The sequence below is a fragment of the Ceratotherium simum genome, chromosome X (genome assembly GCF_057802395.1).
Source record: "Ceratotherium simum simum isolate JZ-2026a chromosome X, ASM5780239v1, whole genome shotgun sequence".
NCBI classification, from domain to species: domain Eukaryota; kingdom Metazoa; phylum Chordata; class Mammalia; order Perissodactyla; family Rhinocerotidae; genus Ceratotherium; species Ceratotherium simum.
This window is the reverse complement of record NC_141940.1, coordinates 12,720,462-12,744,569: the sequence shown is the minus strand read 5'-3', so window position 1 is coordinate 12,744,569 and position 24,108 is coordinate 12,720,462. Positions and strand designations below refer to the sequence as shown.

The 24,108-nt window shown below is 41.8% G+C and overlaps 1 protein-coding gene across 3 annotated transcripts in view; it reads left to right on the top strand.

Annotated features, from left to right (window-relative positions):
• Positions 1-24,108, top strand: part of LOC147911744 (uncharacterized) — a 261,214-nt gene that overhangs the window by 189,093 nt on the left and 48,013 nt on the right. Inside the window, exons 2-3 of one of the 3 annotated variants that reach the window (XR_015550491.1) lie at positions 8,182-8,292; positions 10,155-10,190. The exons of 1 other annotated variant lie outside the window; for it this stretch is intronic. The gene's annotated coding sequence lies outside the window, so the exon portion shown is untranslated. The remainder of the gene's footprint in view (positions 1-8,181; positions 8,293-10,154; positions 10,191-24,108) is intronic. One more of the 3 variants, XR_015550492.1, reaches the window with a different exon arrangement.

Below are 24,108 nucleotides of genomic sequence, written 5' to 3'. Positions count from 1 at the left end.
TGCATTTAACAAATGTTTTTCCTGGTGATTTTGATGCATAGGCATAGGCAGTTTGGAAAACTGCTGATATGATCTGGCCCCTTTATGTGACTGATAAATTCTTACAATAATCTTTCAACTGATTTGTGCAGCTTATCCATTCTGTCTTTCAAAGTGCTTCTCTTATTTCTAAGAAAAGGTTCCCTTTAGGGTTGATTCTCTGCCATAAGATTAAATATGCATTTTCCTTTCCTTCATTCTCTCCAGGTGGGCTACAACCTCCCAGAAACCGGCTCAGTCCCACTCCAGAATTGGACCAGTCTGGCCTTCAGAGAGGGTACTAGAAGGGCCTCTTGTACTCATACTCAACACTGCTAGCCTCGTTACAATCCTACTTTTGACCATAAACCCTAGCTATTTTAACTGAGCTCTTACCTTGTTCCTTGTGCTACTTACAAAATCCCTTGCCTTGCTTCACTGCTTTCAGGACTCGGGTTCTGCCTTATTCATAAAAGTTATCTTTCTTTGACTAGAGTCCCGTCAATGAACCAAAGTTCACATGGCTGGACCTAATCACTACTTTTTTCTTCTTGGCCTTGCTGCCTTCCTGTTTCCTTACCTTCCTGTTCTTGAAGTCTCTGTAGTCTGGCTCCCGCCCACTTTTTGCCACAGATACCCTTACATCTTCTCTGATCTTTGCCCCTTATGTCGTATTAGAGGATAATACTAATTAATACCTGTGCCTCACTGAATTGCTATGAGAAAATTAAGTAAGCATTATAGTCTAGAATTGTTTGGATATTTGCCCAGCTCTCTTATGTTGTTGGTGCTGTTTGCCAAACTATGGCTGAACTTGCTGTTGTCTAGTTGCCTCTTTGACGTCTGGCCAATTTTGTAGCCCAAGTAGGGAAGTCATAGACAAGAAGCATGACAGTGCCCTCATGACAACATGGAGCGTATAGGAAAGGGGAGACAGACAGCAAGATCTGGCTAAGATTGAGGCTGGAAATAGAGGAGATGCATTTTGATGAAAGAAATCAATTACACTAGTACAAGATGGAGGAGGATATCTGAACAAAAGAGTGTCATGTGAAAATATCTGGAAATTTGAGTTAATGTAGACCTGCTTACCCACCTACAGTAGCAGAGCTACTAAAAATAGTTTAAACAGTTCTAGGCTACATCAATTTTATTTAATCCACACAACAACTCCATATGGCACAAACATTAATGGGTATCAGCTCCGTCTTATAATTGAGATACTGGTGTTCAAGGAGGTACGTTGACTTGCCCAAGGTTGTACACTCAATCCCATGGTATCTTCAAGTACTACTCTCATGGTTTTCAATACCATTTGTAGGCTGATGACTCCTGGTTTATATCTCTATTTCATACCTCTCCTGTGAAACTGTATCCAGCCTCCTGTACAACATCTCCAATAGAATCTCAAGTTCAATATTTCCAAAACAGAACTCCTGATTCATGCATTCCTCCCCTAAATCTGTTCCTCCTCCTTTCTCTCCATCAATTACCTGGCACCACCATCTAGTCAGTTACTTATCTCAGTAACAGTCATTCTAGATTACTTTTTCCCCTTACCTAGATTTTGTTTTTCCCTTATTGCAGCAATAATACCCTGTTGACTCTACCTCCGAAATATGTCCTGAATTTGAACACTTTTCACCACCTACTTGGCTTCCACCTGAATCAAGCCATCAACATCTTTTGCCTGGACTCCTCACAAAACTCCCTGCTTCCACAACTTATCAAGATACAGCCTATTCTCAACACAGTAGGCAAAATTATAATTTAAAAACATAAATCATATCATGTAATTTCCCTGCTTAAGTCCCTGCAATAGCTTCCCATTGCAATTTTTTTTTTTTATAACTTTAGATTTTATTTATTTTATTTTTTCCCCCCAAAGCCCCAGTGGATAGTTGTATGTCGTAGCTGCACATCCTTCTAGTTGCTGTATGCGAGACTCGGCCTCAGGATGAACGGAGAAGTGGTGCCTCGATGCGCACCCGGGATCCGAACCCGGGCCACCAGCATCACAGCGCGCGCACTTAACCGCCAAGCCACGGGACCGGCCCCCTGTTGCAATTAGATATCCAAGTTTATTACTATTTCCAATAGGGCCCTATGTGATCTGACCCTTGTCCACCTTTTTGGCCGTGTCTCTTACCTCTTTCCATCTTTTTGTCTCTGGACATGTCAGGCTCATTCAGTCTCAGGACCTTTGCAAGAGTTGTTCTATCAGCCCAGGAAGCATTTCTACCTATAGTCTCTTGGTTTACTCGTTGTCATTCAGATCTCACCTCAAATGTTACTCTCTCAGAGTGGCCTTTCCTGACCACCCAAGATGCTCTATAATATTACTCTGCTTTACTTTCTTTGTAGTACTCGTCACTATCTTACATTCTTATTATTTGTTTGAGTCCTCATATTGGTCTGTCTTCTCTATTAAACTTGTGTGCTCTTTTAAGGCACAAACGTTGTCTGTCTTATTCACTGTTGTACCACAGCACCTAGTACAGTGCTTGTCTTTCCCCTCTACCCTGTGCTTTGTTAGATAGTGTCCAGGAGTATTTGTTTGTTTGTTTGTTTTTGTTTTTGTTTTGCTGAGGAAGAATTGCCCTGAGCTAAATCCGTGCCAGTCTTCCTCTATTTTGTACATGAGTCGCCGCCACAGCACTGCTGCCGCCAGGTGGTGTAGGTTCACGCCCTGGAACTGAACCGTGACCACCGAAGTGAGCACGCCGAACTTAACCACTAGCCCACGGGGCCGGCCCCTCCAGGATTATTTTTGATCATCAGAAGTAACAATACTAGTCTTCTCTGTGTTCTTCAGCCCAAATCTGGACTATTTTGATGAGTTTGTAGCACTATTGTCTGAAAGACATACTAGAGAATCTCCAGAGGAGGATATTCAAAACGGTGAAAAGTTTTGAAACTTCTGTCATATGAGGAACAAGTCATGAAATTTCAATGTTTAATCTGGAGAAGGGCAGACTAAAGAGGGCCATCTCAAGTTCATCACCAATTTTCATTACTCTCTGGCTGATTTGTGCTGTCTTGCTTTCTCCCCAATTTTTAGTCATTAATGTTTCTAGTTGGGTTCAAGATAAGCTCCAATTCTGGGCCTTCTTTTCTCCTTATAATGAAAGCCTTTGAATTCGGATGGAAATTACACTTGTATCCAAATTCTCAGCAGAGAGGTCAAGCTTCTTAAGTGACTTTCTGTGATTTTTTTTTGTGCTGTACTGACACTGGTACAATCCTGTGCTAGAGGCTATGTTCTGATGGATGCAAATGGCTGAGAAATTCAATTGACTTTCCTTTTATGCAAAGAAAAGTAGTTAAATGCATTATATTCTCAGATTTCCTAGGCAGTAGATTGCAAACACCATCATCCTCTATCTCCTGATTTAAAAGAAATTAAAGTTATTTATCATAGTGGTATCAGGCATGGGAACATCAGGATACAACATGGGAACGGCTCAGGATACAATCTTAGTGGAATGTGGTTCCAGTTCTGCCAGTCCTTCTTCCAGAGACTGATTCCTATTTTCCCACTGAAATACATCCTGAGTATCTTACTTTGCTATAGGAGTGGCAAGCATGGCTCTGTTGAGTCTGTTAGTGTGCCTGCTGTGGCTCAGCGGTGCTATTCTCCTTGTTTCAAATGGGGATCCAAGGATCAGCTCCAAAGTCCCAGGGATCTCACACAAACAGTACCATTGATGACCTGCCTTAACAGTCCACAGTCCCAGATCACTCTCTTTGAGGATCCTTCCTAAACAGTTTATTTTATTTCAAATATTTTATTTAAATTGGATTGCATTTTGATCAGGGAATAGTTTAGGTCAGGCCTAGAAGATAGTCACTCCTTTGGTATAAATATTCTTTCCAAAATTCTCCAATGAAAATATTGATATCTTATTTGGAAATGGTAACACTCTAGAACACAAGATAGAACTATAATTTTCCCTTCTCCTGCTATTCTTTCCCAGAGTTGATATCACAATTATACTAGCATTATAAAAGATATTGGGGAAGTTGGGCCTGAAAAGTTATTTTTGTTGTTTAAAAAGAAGTTCCACATCAATCATTCATTAAATTGTTTTGGCAGCTATTGAAGATTGTTGCCTAGTTCCATTGTTTTATTGAGGGTTGCAAAATGGTGTTTTTTTTTCTAATTCTCTCATTTCTTCTGCATTTATTAGCTGGAAATTTTCTAAAAAAAAAGAGCATCCCCTTATTAACTACTTGATTATGCTGAAATACAGCTTGCACAGGAGAGTTAAGAGAAATGCTTGGATATTTCCCTTTACTTACCAATTTTCAGATTAAGGAGTTGTTACCCTAGTAACTACCAATGGTGACCAATGATTTGTTGGGGGAATTAATTATTATTTTTTTATATCTGATGCATTGCAGTCATTGCAGGCATTATTCTTTCTGATGCTCATTAGGAGCCCCTTTATGTTGGCTCCTGAGTACGACTGGAAGTTTCCATTATGTGACCAAGCAGGCAGGTCAAATCAAGAGCCACTGCCCTGGGATGCCTGGGAGGGAGGAGGGGTGGTTGCTGAGGACCAGCTCTACTTAATAGGCCTGAAGCAATGTGTTGAACTCACAATGAAGCCATATATTTTTCTCTTCATGATTTGTTACTCCTTTATTTATGACTAAGTGATTACTTGGGTGCCTGTGTTAATCTCTTCATATCTATTTTTCATTCCTTTTACCTCTTTGTGTAATTTTACTATACTGGGCACTACCTTCTACCCCACCCTCACCCTAGCACAATGTTGAATAGATGTTGTAAAGACGAACATCACTCATCTTGTTTCCAATTTCAAAAAGAAAGCTTTCAATTAACCAGAACTTATGAAGGTTGTGTACTTTCTTTATGTACACACACACACACATATTTGTAGATACTTTTTGCCAAGCAATGACAAAGTCTTTAAGCCACAGGAGCTGCTAGGTTTGGCTTGCTACTCTGCCATATAATCAGTCAGTAAGGAGTCAGTGAGCCAAATAGATGCAGACAGTCTATTACGAGGCCAGCAAAAGCAAGATCGGAAGATCAGCAAAGTGTCAGCTCCCCACATCCTTAGTCCCATAAGATGACAGTGAACCAGAAGGACAAGATGACAGATGGCATGAACAGTGAGTCACTCTATCATGGAGGAGCTGTTTCCATATTACATCTAGTTGGTTTCATAGCCTGAAGTTTTACCCTAAGGGACGAAGCAAGATGTAAAGTCCCATGCCTCACCAGAATGAGGGAGGTGGATGAGAAATTGCCTCCTGGCAGCCCTCCACAAGATAGAGATGTGGTAAGAAACAGTCTTGCTTGTCTTGCCATGTTCTAGGGAGGATCAGAGGACATTTCACCAAGACTTAAGTCAGCTTGCAGTTGAGCCTTGCCTATGGGGCCTTTGTGGAGATGTGCCAGGTTGTTAGGACAGTAGAGCAGAGGCTTTCCCCTATAACCAAGAACAAATACTGAAAATTAAGGGAACCTTTTAACCATATTGATACACAGTAATAAAAATAGTTTTATTTTTATTTATTTATTACAATAAAATTATAGTAATTTTTAATGGATCAACTGTCAAATTGTGTTCTTTAGAAATCCTTCAGTCATGGTAAATCAGGATTTTACCAATAGATGGCGCATGACAAATACAGAGTAGTCATCATCCAATTGGTCAGGATGGTAAGCTCTTTCTCTAACTGATGGATCACCAACCTAATTGTCATTAATTCCAAAATGTATATGAATTTTAACTTTAAATATAATTATTGTGCAATAATTATTTTCATTACAGTATTTTCTTCTTTATTTTCTGGATTTTAGATCAAAGAATAACACAATAAACCCCTGTGTATACTTAACCTAGATTTACCAATTTTTAACATGTTGCTACTTTTGCTTTATATATCTCTCTCTATGATTTTTTATAAAGCATTTCAGAGTAATTTGTAAACATTATGGCACTTCACCTCTCCATACTTCAATATATGTCTCATGAGAACAAGTCCATCTTCCTACATTATTATACCAAACAACTACTACATTGATCTAATATTGTCTAATATCTACTCTATATTCAAATGTCCTACTTGTTCCCAAAATGTCTTTTATTAGCTGTTTTATTTTCTATCCAGGATCCAATCAAAGATCATAGATTGCATTTGGTTGTCATATCTCTTTTCTTTTTGGCCATATTTCTTTAATCTAGTACAGTTTTCCTGTCCCTCCTTTATTTTTTTTGGTAAGGAAGATTAGCCCTGAGCTAACGTCTGTTGCCAATCCTCCCCCTTTTTTTTTCTCTCAAGTCCTAATTATTTTTATTACTATCTATGCTTTGAGGTTATTTGTGTCTGCACGATACATAGCATCTGTAACAGTGAGCTTTCAGGCATCTCTTCCCAACTCCATGCCCAGTGACGTCGCATTGAGAGCTGCCCATCAGCCCAAGTGGGATGATTTAGCCAATCCTCCTCTTTTTGCTGAGGAAGATTGGCCCTGGGCTAACATCCGTGCCCATCCTCCTCTACCTTACATGTGGGACGCCTGCCACAGCATGGCTTGGTAAGCGGTGCGTAGGTCCACGCCCGGGATCCGAACCTGAGAACCCCGGGCTGCTGAAGCGGAGCGCGTAAACTTAACTACTACACTACCAGGCCGGCCCCCTCCCTATCCCTCCTTTTTAAAATGTGACAATTCTATACAAATATACAAATGCACATATATGTATTTCTTTACTTCCTCCACCCACTGGGAGTCTAATGTTTTTAGGCAGACAATGTACCAAACCTAATTGTAAATGTTACCCAAAATTGATGAAATAAAAAAAAAGTATGTTAGCAAAGTACCTCTGTTTCTAAATGCAGCAATTCTACATGTCATGTATAATAAAAACCCATATAGAAGTTTGGGGGGTAGTTTGTTAGATTATGAACTTTTAGAAGGGGAATGGACTGTGTTTTATTCATTTTTATAATCCCTGCCCCAGCACAGTATTTTGAATGTGATGAGATGCAATACATGTCTGTGGGGTGAATGAATAGTTCTCTCTCTCTTTTTTATTATAGGAAAATATACATAATATAAAATTTATCATTTTAACTATTTTAGGTGTACAGTTCAGTGGCATGAAGCACATTCACGTTGTTGTGCATGGTTTTCTTTTAATAACTTAAGGGATATATTTTGCAGAAAAGTTATTAAATAGATAATCAAAAAGAAAAATGATTTAAACTCCCCTCAAATTCCACCATCCATAGAAAACCCAGACATAATCACTGTTGACAGTTTGGTGTCTATCCTTCCAGATTTCCTTATGTACATTTGTTCCTATCCATATAAGATATAAAAGTGAATGTGTTATACATACTGTATAGTAACCTGCTCTTATTTTCTTAACATGTAGTCAATATTTTCCATGTTAATAATTATATATAAATGGGTTGTTTTTGATCTGGTTATATTTCATCCATTGTTTTTATGACATATGCCTCTAGTAACCATGCTGATGGGTGGGGGTCATGGTTACAGGGCTAAGGGTTCAGATGAATTCTGTGCGTTATTTTTTTTCTCTGAGCACAGTGGATAACAACACTGGTTTAGGGCCTGGATTTCTAGTTGTGGGGCTATCTGTAATTTGGGGATTGGAGAAAGGGTTAGGCCTCTTTTGCTGAGGGCCATCTTTAGGTCAGGGGTCTAGTGATAGCATTGTACCAAAGGAGGGGACAAGAACAATCTCTGTCATTTGAATGGAATGTCGTTTGCATCTGAAATCTTCCTCTGGAGAACTTGTTATTGAATGTCTGACTCTCCTTAGTTCTTACCTGGGGAAAACGCATCTTGAACAACAAAATGATAATGCTCACTACCAGAGACTAGACCTTGTCAGTGTTCTCCGATGCCTAGTAGGACCACTGCAGAAGAAAATATTAATGAGACTGTTGCTAGGAGATGGGAGAGCCAAAAGCCCATGGCATTGTAGGGGTTCCACTGGAAATCAAGGCAATTTAAATGTGTTTTAGATCAGAGGTTTAGCTATTAAAATTTCTCCTTTGACGAGCATGTACATTTTAGCATGTAATGTTTAATATGATTTCATGTTTTTGGAGGAATTTTGAGGCTAGTCCCAAGGCATTTCATTGCTTTTCATACAGCTAATCCCCTCTTCAAAGCACAGCTCATTTTCAAGTGGCTGCTGCTGCTTTCCCCCAGCCCTTCAGTGCGACAGCCTCAGAACGCGTGAGGAGGCCGAGTGCGTGCAGCTGGTAAGGAGCTGAGAAATCTTTTGTAAAATAGATATCCAAAATATGCTTTTTCAAGCAAATGATAGGTTCTGATGGAATGGAATAGTACAGAACTGTGTAGGAATTTCTGATTCTAATCAGTGGCATTGGGAAAATGGATTAAATTCTAAATATTCTATGGTCGCTTTTATAGTTTAAAGCTTGTTTCTTAAATGGTGAATGAGTTGCTAGAAGGAAATATAGAAACTTTCCCTTTGTGATTCTGGTAAGATATTTTCTAAAATAAGACTTGATGAAGATGTCACTGAAATGAGAAATTGCTTTCAGAACAGCATCTCAGCTTTACGATGTTTACATCACATGTGATGAAATGAGTTACGATTCAAGATGTTCTTAGATCTGATTTCCTTTCACAGTATGGAGAGAACATGAGAAAAATGTTATTTTGCAATGGAGAAAAGGATAATATGCCTCATTTTTTTTTAATTAAAAAAATCATGCGACTGGATGTCTGTACAGGAGAGAAAATGAGAAGGACGGCAGTCTATACTGTTCAAATTAATTGCTTCATGTGAGAGATGAATGTGTGTTGAATGGGAAAGATTAAAATTTGGTTTTAGGATGAAAAATCATGAAAAAGAAATAATGAATATTGTGACTATGCCTTTATTTTGAAAATATTCATTTGTATTTGTGGACATCAATTTGTACAGTAAAGACAGAATAGTCTCAGTGCTTCTTTCTTTGAAAGGGGACGTGAGAAGCGTAACAGATTCCTATCAACAAAGCTTTTATGTTTGTTTCTGAAATGTGCCTGAAAATGTGTAAGCTTTCAAGTCTCCTTTTACCGGGAAATTGCTTTTGTAGATCTGTTTCTGCAAGAAAAAAGAAAAAAAAGGTGAAGTGGTAGTTTTTTATTTCTTTGAAATTCAGATTGTTTTGACACTTTCAACAAGAAAGGAGAAAACAGATAGAGAGGTAGATTTTTGACTTAGATGACAAAACAGCAGTCAGCGAGGAAAAATAAGAATGAAAAGCTTAAAAGAAAGTCCAGAAGATGGGCCATTTTTCTAAGCTGAAAATGTCTGCTGGTGGCATGTTTTGCAGGGGGAAAGGGGGACAGCATGTTGAAGGCAAAGGGAGTGGGAGGTTGAACAGAGCACTGCGGCAAAGAGAATGACTGACGCATCCAGGGACATGTGACCATTCTCTGGTGTAGCGAAGGAAATTTTCTAGGAGTCCATCTTGTATAAGAAATTCTCTACCTACTAACATGCAAATAATACCATAATCTTTATGTAGTACATAGGGAGTTTGTTTTGCTTGATCCTCTGTTGGTATACGTGGACACATTTAGTCTTTGCTTTTTATCGTCTTTATTCCTAGACTTTCTTTTCTGTGCTCCCACCGCTTTTATAGCACTTACCAAAACATCTTGTTAAAAATGCTGTCTTTCTCCTTTATTATAAAAATATCACATATTCATTGTAGAAAATTTGGAAAAATCTAAAGATGACTATAAAATTACCCATAGTTCCATAACCTAGAGGTAATTACTATTAACATAATGACTGTCAGTCTGTCTTCTCTGAATACATGCAAATAAATGCATAAAAATATCTATTTATATACAAAATGAAGATTATATGTACATATAGTTTTTAACCTGCTTTAATCATTAAACAATATATTGGGAGCAATTCCCCATATTTTTAAATATTCTACAAGAATCTGATGTTTTGTGGATGCTTAATTTTCGATCATATAGGTGTCCCACTAAATGTTCAATTACTGAATGTTTATATGTGCGATTTGTGCTGTTATGATTTAAGGAATATCTATCCATATAAATCTCTGTGTGCTTTTCTGTTTTTTTCCCCTAGGATAAATTCTTAAACGTGGAATTCCTGGATCAAATGGTATGAACCAGTTTAAGGTTTCTCCTCCTACTCCCACTCCATGCGTATCACCTAATTTATCTATCATATATGGTAAAAACATTATTTTCCAGTTGTTGTTTGCCTATTTGTTTTTTTTTATTTATGATGGGTTTTTTTTACATGTTGCAGCTTTATATTTTTAGGTATCTACAGCTATCAATTTTTGATTTCATGATTTCTTTCTTTCCTTTGATGAGTATATTCACCTGTATTTTTTTTCTTAGTCATTTCTTTGCTTCATTTTTTACAATTAACTCTAATTCATCTGAAATTCATTTTGGTATATGGTATGAAGTAGGATCTAATTTTGTTTTTTTTCCAAATAGGTCACCAATTGTTTCAGCATCATTTATTGAATAATCCAACCTTCTTCCACTGATTTGAAATGGCAACAACTGCTCTCCCATTAGATAGGGTGTAGCTTTCCACAGGTCGGCCATTTTCTCTCTACCCAAGATGGTTACATTCCACAATAGTACTTGTACCTTCTTGCAGCTTCTGGGAGCATTCTAAAGCATCATGTTTGTGCTGATACCTTTCAAGAATTATAGGCACATGCAGTTTAGGGCAGTGGTTTTCAAACAGGATTTAAAATTTTTAAATACTTAAAAATTTTATTTTTATCAGATGCTTTTTACAAATTAAAATTGAGGAATCTGAATATATAAAACCACTCTTCCAGATGTGCTATTCCTCTTGGACACACCTGACATCCTAATTGTGTGTTCAAAACTTACCCCCAGGGTTAGTGTTACTCCTTACTCCTTCAACCTCTTTTTCTATTCCTCAGGTGCTCGGAGAATTAAAGCTGTCTGGACTCAGTTCCTGGAATTTTCTAGAATGGTGTAAGAGGGAAATGTAAGAAATGTATGAGGAGCAGAAATAAATACTGTTTGCCAGCCTGTTGCTGGCAGTAGTCTGATCTAGGGATTTAAAGGAGGTAGGGTGAGTCCCAATCCATGCCACCACTGCCACGATCTCTTGTACATAGGGACACACCCCAATGGTTCACCTCTTTTCACTGCCGATGGAAGGCTCAAGCGTAAAACATGGAATCTTTTAGTGGGAGATGGGTTAAATGTTGCTCACAGAAATATTTGACTATTAAAATCATCTGCCACCCACTGTTGACAACTCCCCACCCCCCCAACACAGCCTTCTTTCTCTATCGACTTCTGACTCTGGCCTCTAGCCTTTACTGATTCTGGAAGAAAAAAAAAGAGGTGTGCGTGGGAGGATGCCTTGCCCGCCCTTATTGCAAGGGGCTCCTTTGGCTCACAGCCACAGCCCCAGTCATTTCTTGACTTGCTGAATTCGGCTGTGATTTGTTTGTGACTGGAAACTGGTTTCCCTGGCAACCGCAGCTCGCCAGGGCATGCGCATTTGCTCCTCTGCAGTGGCAGAATGCATCTGTGGAGGCAAGGGAGGGGTCTTGGAGCCTCCAGTCGCTGAAGGAGTTATTCTGCAGTCATGATGTCAGCTTTGCTGGGCTAAACTGCCATCGTTATTGTACATAGAACATTGCATTTTGGTTTTTTTTTAATCCTTGGAAGGCTCTGAGACACACTCCCTTTTTCTTCCTCCCAAAATACCTGCTCTGTTTATGTTCGCCAGTGACCATGAAGTCTTCTCAATGTTTGAGGCCACTGATGCCGTCAGAGCCCCAAGGGATTCATAATAGTGTGGGCACAGGAAACAGACTGCCTGGTTTCAAGCCTCCACCACTTGCTATTTGCATAACCATAGTACAATTACTTAATCTCTCTGTGCCTCAGTTTCCTCATATGTAAAATAGGGATAATAATAGCACCTTTAGAACAGTGTCTGGTACATAGTAACCGTTGTATAAGTGTTGGCTATTATTATTTGTAGATATTAAAGGAGACTTGCCCTGAAACAGACTTGTGCTGCAATGTACAAACTCACCCTCTAATGTCCACTGGTTAAATAACACAAACACACATTTACCCCTACTGCACACAGACTCTTGCCATTGCACACAGATAAGCACCACGGCAAAAAGACTTGTCCCATAGCACACAGACATTCCTCATATCACTCAGACTCACCCAAAGGCACACATGTTCTCTCCAACACAAAAAGTCTTACCTAAGGGACACAGACCTACCCCACATGACACAGACTCTCCCTACTGTAAACACTCTACCCGTGACACACAAACAATCCCGACATCACAGACTGTCCCCATATCACACATACCCTTCCCCTGGCACACACAGTCTCTCTAGAGCACACAGACTCACCCCACAGAACACAGATTCTCCCAAGAGCACGCGTATTCTCAAGGCAAAAAGACTCACTCCACAGGACACAGACATGCCCTACAGCACACAAATACTCCCCCAGCATGCAAACCCTCACCACAGAACATGGACTCTGCCCATGGCACACAGACTCCTCACAGCACCCAGATTCTCCCAATGCCACACTGACTAAACCCATAGCTGAAATTCTCCCCAGGACACAGAGTCCCTTCACATCACATTGACCCTCACCAGAGCACACGGACTCAGCACACACTCCCACCAAACTCGAAGACTAATCTCATGGCACAAAGATACTCCCTAGAGCCCACAGATCCTCCTCAGAGCATACAGCCTCACTCCACAGTACATAGATTCTCCCCACAGAGCATAGACTCTACCCATGACACACAGACTCGCTCTAGAGCACACAGACTCTCCATAGAACACAGACTTCCTCCCAGAACACAGTTCACGGCACAGCTTGAAGACCCACCCCATGAAACAAAGACTCTCCCACAATAGACAGACTCGCCCCATGGCACACGGACAAGCACCATGGGACACAGACCATCCCAAAAGGAGACAGACTTGTCCCACAATATACAGAAACTGCCCAGATCTGTAGACTCACTCCCCGTAACAGACTAAACCCATAGCACAGAAAGTCTCCCCACAACCCACAGATTTTCCCCATAGGACATAGTATGTCTCACAAACCAACATGCCACACAGCATAGAGAATCTCCTTTCAGCACACAGACTCACCCCACAAATACAAACTGTCTCCACAGGGCACAGGCCATCCTCATGGCACATAGCCCCTCCCCACTTCCAGCAAACTGGCCCCAGGACCCACAGCCTCTCCCCAAGACACACAGACTTGGCCACAGCACAAAGACATGCCCCTAAGAACATAGATCTGCCCCACAACTTGAAGACTCACCTCGTGGCACAGACTAAACCCATAGCACACAGACTCTCCCCACAGCACTCAGACAAGCTCACCCCATAATACAGAGATGCAACAGTACATCTTACAGCACAGATATCCTCCCATGATGCCCAGCTTTGTGCCACGACACACAAACTTTTCCTGCAGTGCACCAATTCACTTCAAAGCAAACACAGTTACCACACAATGCAAATACTTGCCCCATGGTGCACTCACTTACCCTACAACGTGCAGACCTCCACCAAACATACTGAATTACCACACAATGTGCACTGTAGACTTATATCAACAAAACACACCCCAAGTTCCTCAGACACACTCCGCGATAAATAGACACACCTCACAATTCACAGCACTGCATCACAGCATGCAAATTGGCCCTATGATGGACAGACTTGTTCCACAATAGACACACTCATGTTGTAGCAGTACCCAATCTTTCTCCAGAGTGCCTCAGGGCACAGTCGCAGCCATGATCCACAATGCCCTCACTCATCTCACGACATAGATGCAGCCCACAACATACAAACATATCCCGCAGCACAACACTCTACCCCCACAATGCACAGAATTGTGTCACAACACATGCTTGCCTTACTGATTCACTTCATAAAAACCACAGTCCTATGGTGATTACACGGTGCAAACAAATGCCCCAAAACATGTGCAACCATTTGCTCTACAACATCCGGATTTACCTCAAAGCACATAGACTGGTCTCACTGCGCATGCTGTTGCCCGTAAACAAGATATGCCCAACCATGCACAGAATTCCACCAAAATACACAGATTCTTCCGTCAATATACATAGTTGCTCCACAACACACACAAACACCACTGAATGCTGAGGCTCCCCTTAAATGTACAGGCAAGGCCTTTGGAGCATAGACTTGCCCCACAACATAATCACACCCGCAAAACTTACAATTCACAGGCATGCCTGTAAATACATAGATTTCTTCCACAATGCATAGATTTGCATCACAACACAGACTTAGTCTAAAGCGGAAAACCTACAATGCACATAAACATTCCCCAGTGTGTAGACACACAATACACATACTACTCCTGCAACGCAGTTTTCCATCATAGTTTACAGACATGCTTTACCATACTACTGATACAACTCTGGCCTACACCAGAGAGACAGCTTGTGTAGTGGCTAAGAGCAAGGCCTCCTGACCCAGGCTACCTGGGTTTGAATCCAGGTTCCACCCCTTTCTAATTGTATCACCTTGGGTAAGTATATTTTTCTGTTCTTTAGTTTGCTCATCTGTAAAACAAAGATAACAATAGTACCTACTCAAAAAGATTGTTGTGAGCATTAAATGAATTAAGATATGTTAAATGAATTAAGATATGTACAGTGCCTGGCACATACAAACTATTACAATTGTTAATTTATAATACTATCACCCCCACCACCACCACCATTACTACTAAATACCTAGAATCATCTGACAGCACAAAGATTCACTACATGATACATAGACTAGCCCCAGAACATCTAGAAACACTCTACAGCACACAGACGTCCCACCACAACACCCAGACACCCTACAGAGCACAGACAGAGCCCTAAACCAGATGCCGCTCACCACACACAGAACCCCATCACAGTGAAGAAATTTGCTCTACAATCCACAGGCTTGCTCTGTAATACACAGATTCACCCCACAATATCCACACTGGATGCATAACAGCCAGCTTCACCCCACAAGGCACAGACCCACAACACAACACACACACAGACACACCCTACAACTCAGCGATATGCCCTATATCACACAAACACACCCTACCACACACAGATTTTTGTCCCATAGTGTGTGGATATATCTATTATTCACAAACGTGCTCCTAAATTCATGGTCCTAAATTTGCAACACTTGTACTATGATACTAAGACGCACAGACTCACCCAACAATTCAGGGGTGTGCCATGATGCAGACTCACCACAATACATAGACTCCTCCAAAGACACCTAGACATGCTCTATAGTACATAGACTTGCTCCAAAACAGCTTAGCACGTACAGACATACCCTCTACAATGCATGGAATTGCATTATAACACACAGACTAAACCCACAGTGTAAGGCTTTTCCCCATAAACTAAGGCTTGGCTCATGAAGACAGAGAACACTCCGTAATACATATTATATCTCCCAGGACACCTAGAGGTACTGGAATATGTACAGAGAAGCTTCACAGTACTCAGCATTGCATAACAAACATGCTTACTCTACAATGCACAAACTCGCCCCGCGCCCCCAAATGCCTACTTACCTTCAATGCACAAACATACCCCACAACATGAAGACACTTCCCATGGGCATAGATGGGCCCCAGAATGCACAGACATCTCACACCAACACACACACACACACACACACACCCTGCAACACACAGAGGCATCCTACAATGCACAGACACCCCCCCAATGTAGCAATTAGCCTCAGAATACCTAGAGACCCCTATAACATATATACACTTCCCACAGCACACATAGTTCCCCCACAACTCACAGAATTGCATCAAAATTTACAAACTTCCGTGTAAGGCACAGACTTGGGCAAAAATACCTAGATTCATTCCACAAGGCACAGAGACATGCCATAATCCAGGGACTAGACTCACAACAAGTAAACATTCCTTTCAAGATAGACACTCCCGTAAACACACAAAATTCTGTGACAGCTCACAAAACCACATCACCCCCAAATCTTTCCTGTAAAGCAGAGGATCAACACACAACTTATACAGTTGGCCCATGATAGAAAGCCTTGCCACACACATAATACGAACATTAGCATGTCGACTTTCAAGCATGATATAAAAGAATGCCCTCTCAACAAGACCCATCCCACAATGCACAGGTAAACCCCACAATACTTGAATAATTTTTACAATCCCTAGGTGCTCTGCAACGTAAGACATGCCACAACTCCTAGATATACCCCACAGGCCCAGAGACGTGCCACAAAGCACAGCACGCCCCAAAACAAAGGGGCAGTATAGATTGTGGTTAAAAGCTTATAGTCAGGATTCAGGCTGCATGGGTTCCAATCCCACATGGATCATTTACCAATTTTGTGACTTTGGAAAGGTTTCTTGACATCTCTGTGCCTTATTTTTCTCAGGTATAAACTGGGAATAATAGTGGTACCTACTTGGTAGGGCTATTAAGAGGAATAAATGAGTGAATGCCTATAAAGTGTTTAGAACAGTGCCCGGCACAGAATTAGTGTTATTGATGTTAGCTGATCTTGTTGTTGCTATTGTTGTTGTTTCTACACATGGAACTGGACCATAATGGTAAGACTCCATCTAAAATAATTAGAATTAACCCACAACACATAGAGTATACCCCCGTAAAGCACAGAATCACATCACAGCTCACACTCTCACCACCCTTTCTTTACAATTCCCGTATTGACTGCACTTAGCCCACAACACCCAGAAGCATCTACCACACAGTCTCTGCATAACACCTAGACTCATCACACAACGCACAGACACACATTGCAATGCACAAACATACCCGTGATACAGAAACTCATCCATGCAAAGTCTCATCCCATTCAACTAAATGCACCCTATCATATATATACACACTCTACAATACACATACTCAACACTGAACACATGGGCCACACAACACAACTCACTTTAAAATCCCTAGAAACAATCCACAACACATAGACTTCTCTCACACACAGAATTATATCACACCATTCCTATCAAACTCCACAAACAGCACCCGTACACCCCAAATTTCCACAACGCACACTCACTCACCCCATAATGCATATAATCTCTCCACAGGATCCAGACTTGCTCCACAACACAAAGGCTTGTCCCACAGCACATAAATTGCCCCATTCCCCACAAACATGATCTTTGATGTACAGAGTCATATAACAAAGTAGACACGCCCCACAATGCCTGTACTAGACATATAACATGCCTACCGACTCTACACAATGAAGACTTAACCAAAAACATCTAGAATCAACCCAGTAAATACCTTCATTTCACAATACAAAGACTTGTCCTACAACATACAGAAAGCCCTCCAAAACACAGACCTGAAACACAATACCTCAACATGCCCTGCAATATACAGACCTAACTCACAGTGCAGACTCTTCCCACAAAGTAGAGAATGGCATCACAACATACTATCTTGCCCTACTATGCACAGTCTAGCCTCAGAATACCTGGACATACTCTCCAGTGCACAGGCATCCCCACAGCCCACAGTCCCCCAAGGGAACAGAATTACATCACAGTGCAAAGGCCCCAGACACCTTCAGTTGTCCCCACATAGTCCCCCAATAGATATGCAGGACTCATAGCACTCAAATACAACCTATAACCACAGACTTATTCCACAATCTGCAGACATACTCCGTAATGCATAGACATCTCCCACAATGCAAATGTCTGCCTGCATTACCTACACTCACATCAGAGCATCCAGAGTCAACTCACTGCTCACAGATTACCCCACAACCCACAAACATGCCCCACAACATACAGACATGCTTCTCAAAGTATGGACACAACCGCAAACCACAAGATCACCCCACAATGCACAGAATAATAACACAATGCCCAAGGTATGCCCCACAATGCCCAGACTGCCACACAACATGCACACTCATCACACAGCACAGTCATGCCCCACAATGCCAAGTATAAACCCCAACAAAGCACACATCAACTCCGCAATGCATAGACCTGCCTCGTAATACAAGGCATACCATGCAACACATAGACTCTCTTACTTTGCAAAGGTTAGAATCACAATGCACAAACTCACTCTACAAAGCTGATTTGCTCCACAATAAACACAATCACTCCACAATGAAAACACTAGAACCACAACACCTGGGCTCGCCGCGAAGCGTTCTCCTCCTATTTCCCCACCACATAAGAGGCCCTATAACGCATAGATACATCCCTCAACTCACAAACTTGCCCAACCACACCTGAACACACCATACAATGCATAGACATACTCCACAATCCAGACAGATGTCAGAACACCTTGTATGCAACATAAACATGCCTCATAATACACTTAATCCTCCACAGTGCAGAGACTTATCCCACAAAGCACAGGTTCATCCAACTCATTCTGATCTAATATCACAACTCGTGGACTTGTCCCCAAACACAAAGGCATATACACAGACATATACCACAACATCCAGAATCACCCCAAAATGCCCAGTTTCACTCTACAGTGCACATAATCACCACATCATTAATGCAGAGACAGAAATGCACAGCACACAGACTTGCCTCAAAAGCACATAGCTACACAGCAGTGCACACACATGCCCTACAACAGAGATGTGCCTCACAACATACCCTCACCTTGCAGTGCAAACACCTGGCTTACAGGGAAAATAGGAGCAACAAGGCACCTAGACCTATCCTGCAGTACAAAGACACATCCTATAATGCTCATCCACAACCCATTACACACACTCACCCCACCAACTGTGAGCTCATTGCACAACATACAGAATTGCAAAAAACCCAACGCACAGACACAAATTCACAGCTCAGACTCTTCCCCAAAAGCACAGAATCACGCCACAAAGCACTGCTATGCCCCACAGTGCACAGTATCAAGTCCCAATGGGGAGACACACCTCATGTCACAAGACTCTTCCTACAATGCAGAAAAATGCCCCAACATGGGTCTCTTCCCCCATGACACAGTCCAGATATTCTTTACAATTCCTAGATGCAATGCCAAGACTCTGCCCACCACTCATAGACCCACACCAAAGCACACAAAACCACCCTAGAGAATACAGATTCCCCACATATTGTATAGGATCAATTCATGACACATAGATGTGCCACACAATACTCAGAGTTGACACAAAACGCACATATACCCACATGCCCCTCAGCATAAAGACTGGCCCCAAAACACTTGGGATCAATAACACTCAACCTCCTCTCCCAACAACGCACAAAACAGCATTAGAGAACACAATCCATCCTACAATATATAGAACCATCCTACAATATATAGAACCATCCTACAACTAACACACTTGCCTCATGGTGCAAAGATTTGCCCAAGCACTGCACACACATGCATTAAAACATGTAGAAACACCCTATAACGTAGAGATGTGCCCCCAGATACAGACTCGTCTTACAACCACAGGATTGCATCACAGCACATCAGCTCACTATTCGAGATATAGATTAGCCTAACACATGCTTTCGCCCCACACCACACTAACTCCACAAATCCCATACTTGCACCAAAACACACAGATTTGACCCATAGAGTCTCAAATTCACACTACAACACATGGACTCTAAAAATAGCTGCCAAATCATATTAAAACATAAAAATATTCCCCCATAGAAACACCTTCACCAAGCCCACAGTTGCCCTGCAATGGATAGAAAGGAAGAAGAGCACTCAAACTCAGCTCACAGTTTTTTGGGTTGCCCGACAATGTACAGATTTGCATCAGAAAGCATAACCATGACCAACAACTCAAAGATCTACCCCAGAGAACAAAGAATCACCCCACCACTCGCTTACCTCACAGTTCCCAAATTTGCCTCAAACACTCACACTCAGCCCAAAATACACAAATCCACCTTGCATCAAACACAGCATGATATGTAGATTTACTCTCACTTAGAATCAACTCACAGTTCACATTTGTCCCACAATGCCCAGAGACACATTACAATGTACAGACAGTGATCACAACTTAAACACTCCCAAAACAATGCACAGAATCCAATAACACCACACAGCTCTCTCTACAATGTTCAGACTTGCCTCACAGCACCCTGAATTGCATAAAAACACACTCATTCCAAAATGGACAGCTTCTCCCACAGCTGCTGTATACATCCCACAATACACAAACATGCCTCATAAGATATAGACTCCCCAGAAACACACAGTATTGCATAACAACTTACAAATGTTTCTCAAAACATATGCTCCATAATGAATGGACTCCTCCAAAACATCCGGTCGTGTCCTCAAACACATAGACTCACCCCCTCCCCCACCAGCATAGTCTTGTCCAGTAGCTCTAAAATATGCCACAGAAAACAGACTTGCCCCACAATGTGTAGAATTTTACACAACTTTCAAATTCATCCTATAGTGCAGAGACTTTCACCCCTATACACACTGTTACCCCACAATGCAGAGACTCATCCACAAAGCAAATAATTAACCTATAATGCATCGCAACCACCATATATGCCCCCAAACACACAGACGTGCACCACAACACCAAGAAACACTCCACAGCATGCGTATGAGCCTCATAATGCCCAGACTCTCCCATAACTCCCACACTCATCCCTCAATACCTAGACCAACTTATGATGTCATACATGCTCCATGACATAAGACTCCCACCACAGCCCATGGAATCATATCACAATGTACAAATTTACCTCACAATGCAAAAATTCTCCAAAAAATGTCAAGACTTGCTCCATAAGGTATCCAGTATTACTATAACACCTAGATTTGCCTCAAAACTCAGTCTGGCACCATAATACCACAGAAATGCCTCACAATACCTACAATGAACTTACAGTGAACAGACTTGCCCCACAATGCCCAGATTTACCTCATAACACCAAGACATGCCTTATAACCCACAGGTAAGTTCCACAATGCAAAACTCTCCCTATAATGCACAGCCTTACTCTACAGCATAAACTCACCTTACTATGGTAAGAATAGAATACAAACATCCAGCCACACCCCAAAATTCAGTGTTGCCACACAACACTAAGAGATGTCTTACAATGCACAAACTAGCTCCACAATACCTAGATATAGCTAACTTACTATGGGCAGATGTACCTATGACACAAAGATTTCTCCCACAAACAAATTGCATTCTGATGCATAGCTTCACCCCCAAACACACACAATCACTCCACAAGGCGAATACCCCACAAAGAAAACATATGTCCCCAACCCCCAGAATTGCCCTAGGACACACAGATTTGCCCCACAGGATGAAGACATACTCCATATTGCACAGTTATGCCCCTCACAAGACATGCTTTACAACACAGCCTTACCCACAAAGCACCCTTGACCCACAACCTAGACACGATCTACAGTGCACATACTCACCCCCACAACACCTTGGCAAAGCCTCCAATGAAAAGATGCATTCTACAATGTATAAAATACCTTGAAAATACACAGACACTTCCCACAATCCCAGAATGGCCACATCATGCTCAGACTTTCTCCCAAATGCAAATTCACTTCAAAACACCTGGAACCAAATCACAACATACAAACTTAACCCATATCAGGTTCCTCCCACAATGCACTAACATGCCGCACAACACTCAGACTCTCCCACACACACAAAATCTCATCACAACCTCACATCACCCCATAAAATCAATATGTGACCCACAATACTACAGATAAGCCTCACAGTATACAGACTTGCCCCACACCACTGAGACACACCCCCTATTATGCATAGACATGCCCTACCACACAAACTCACCCCACAAAATAAATCATCACCCAACATAAAGATTCCACACTCAAGACGTGCTCAATTACACACTGGCATACCACACAACACACAGAATTATGTCATAAGGCAGATATGCCTTATGGCACACAGAGTAGTCCCACAGCACAAACACAAGCTCCCCAATACCCAGGCTTGCCCCTAATAACCCACACTGTCTTTACAACACCATGATACACCCAACACCACATCCAGAATCAGCCTATATCATACAGACTTGCCCCACAATGCACAGCATTGGACCACAACATCCAGAAATGCCATACTATGTTCAGACACAACCCCAGACCTGAGAGAAGTCCCATCTTTTAACAAAAACCTGCATAGTTTCCCCATAGGACACAGACACACCCTACAATGCAAAGACTCGCCCTGTGACACAAGAATTTATTATAGAATCTCTAGAATCAACCTACAACACGTAGTCTCACCCCATTACTCCGAGATATATTCCACAATGTACAGACTGCGGTGTATAGATCACAACATCTAGACATGCCCTACAATGTGAGGACATGTTCTATAGTCCATAGATTTCCCCAACAGTACATTAAGAAAATCACAGTCGTAAAAGTCACAACACTTAGAATCACTCCCACAAAGCAAAGTCACTCCACACCAGATGCTCAGGACTCACAGAGCCCATAATTCATAGAGACAACCCACAATCCACAGCTTCACTTCACACTCCCTGGCTATGCCTCCCTTAGTGTAGAGAACAACCTCACAGTGCAGACATGAATCATACTAGTCAGAGTGGCACCACAAGAAACTCACTCACAGGACCTACAATTTACTAACTATTTACACAACCCATATACTTGCCTAACAACACCTAGACCCACCTTTCTTCAGACAGACTCACCCCACAACATAAGACTCATCACCCCAAAACATATAGAATCAAGCCACAATACAAAGAGACTTCCCCTATAACAAAAAGATTTTCTCCACCACACTCATACTCACCTCACCTTACCAGATTCACTCCACAGCACCTAGCCTCACACCATAGCACAGAGACTAGCTATGCAACTAGAGACCGAACTCGTAACACACAGACTCACGCCACAACATGTAGCCTCACAGCACTACAGAGACATGCCACCTAACCCAGAAACTAGCCCCAAAACACTCAGTCTTGCACCATGGTCCTCATCGAGTCATACCACAACACAGAGAATAGCCGTACACAGAAAGACATAATGCACAACACACATATTCACCCCATGACACCTAGACTTGCCCCAAACTTCACAAAGACCCCTAATAATACCCAGAGTTGCTGCACAATACTCAGAAGGCCTCACAACACCAAGAAAAGCTGCACAATATATACGCTCACTCTAGAAAATTCAGATTTACTCTGTCACATTTATTCCTCAACAATGTGTTGTTGTCCCATAGGATACGAACAGGGGACCTACATGCTCACACTGAGCTTTGGCAAGTGACTTTATTTCTTTGAGTCTGTATACCCATTTGTAAACATACACAAAATACTTCCTTTTAGGCCATTTCAAGAATTAAATGAGATAATTTCAGGAAAGAATCAAGGTTCAGAACACAGTCTTTGGAGGCAGATGTGCCTGCTCCCAGTCCTGGCTCCACCAGTTACTGGGGCTGGCACCTGGGCACATTTGATATTAGAAATAGTCAGTGGTAGAGTAGAAGGAATATGAGTTTGGTGTCAGGCCTGGTTTTGAATTCTGCCTCTACCGCTTATTGGTCATATGACCTACACAGTGCACTCTAATTCTCTGATCCTCAGTCCTCATTTGTAAACTGGGGATGACACTGGTTCCTGCCTCCTAGGCTGTTATAAGGGTTGAATTACACCTGAGCTTCTAGCCAAAGAAAAGGAGTAGAATAGGGAAGAAGGTAGGAGTAACTGTGGAACCCTTTGTACTAGGCAAGCTTGGGGAAGCAGAAGGTGGGACGCGGCTGTGTGTGGCGTGGGCTTTGGGCAGCCAGGAGGCAGCACGTGGGCCCTGCCTAGGGCCAGAGATGAGAAGGAAGAGAGGTACATGCCAGGATCTCCAACAGAAATGTCCCCGATGGCAGCGGGACTTGAAGATCTGAGCAGCCAC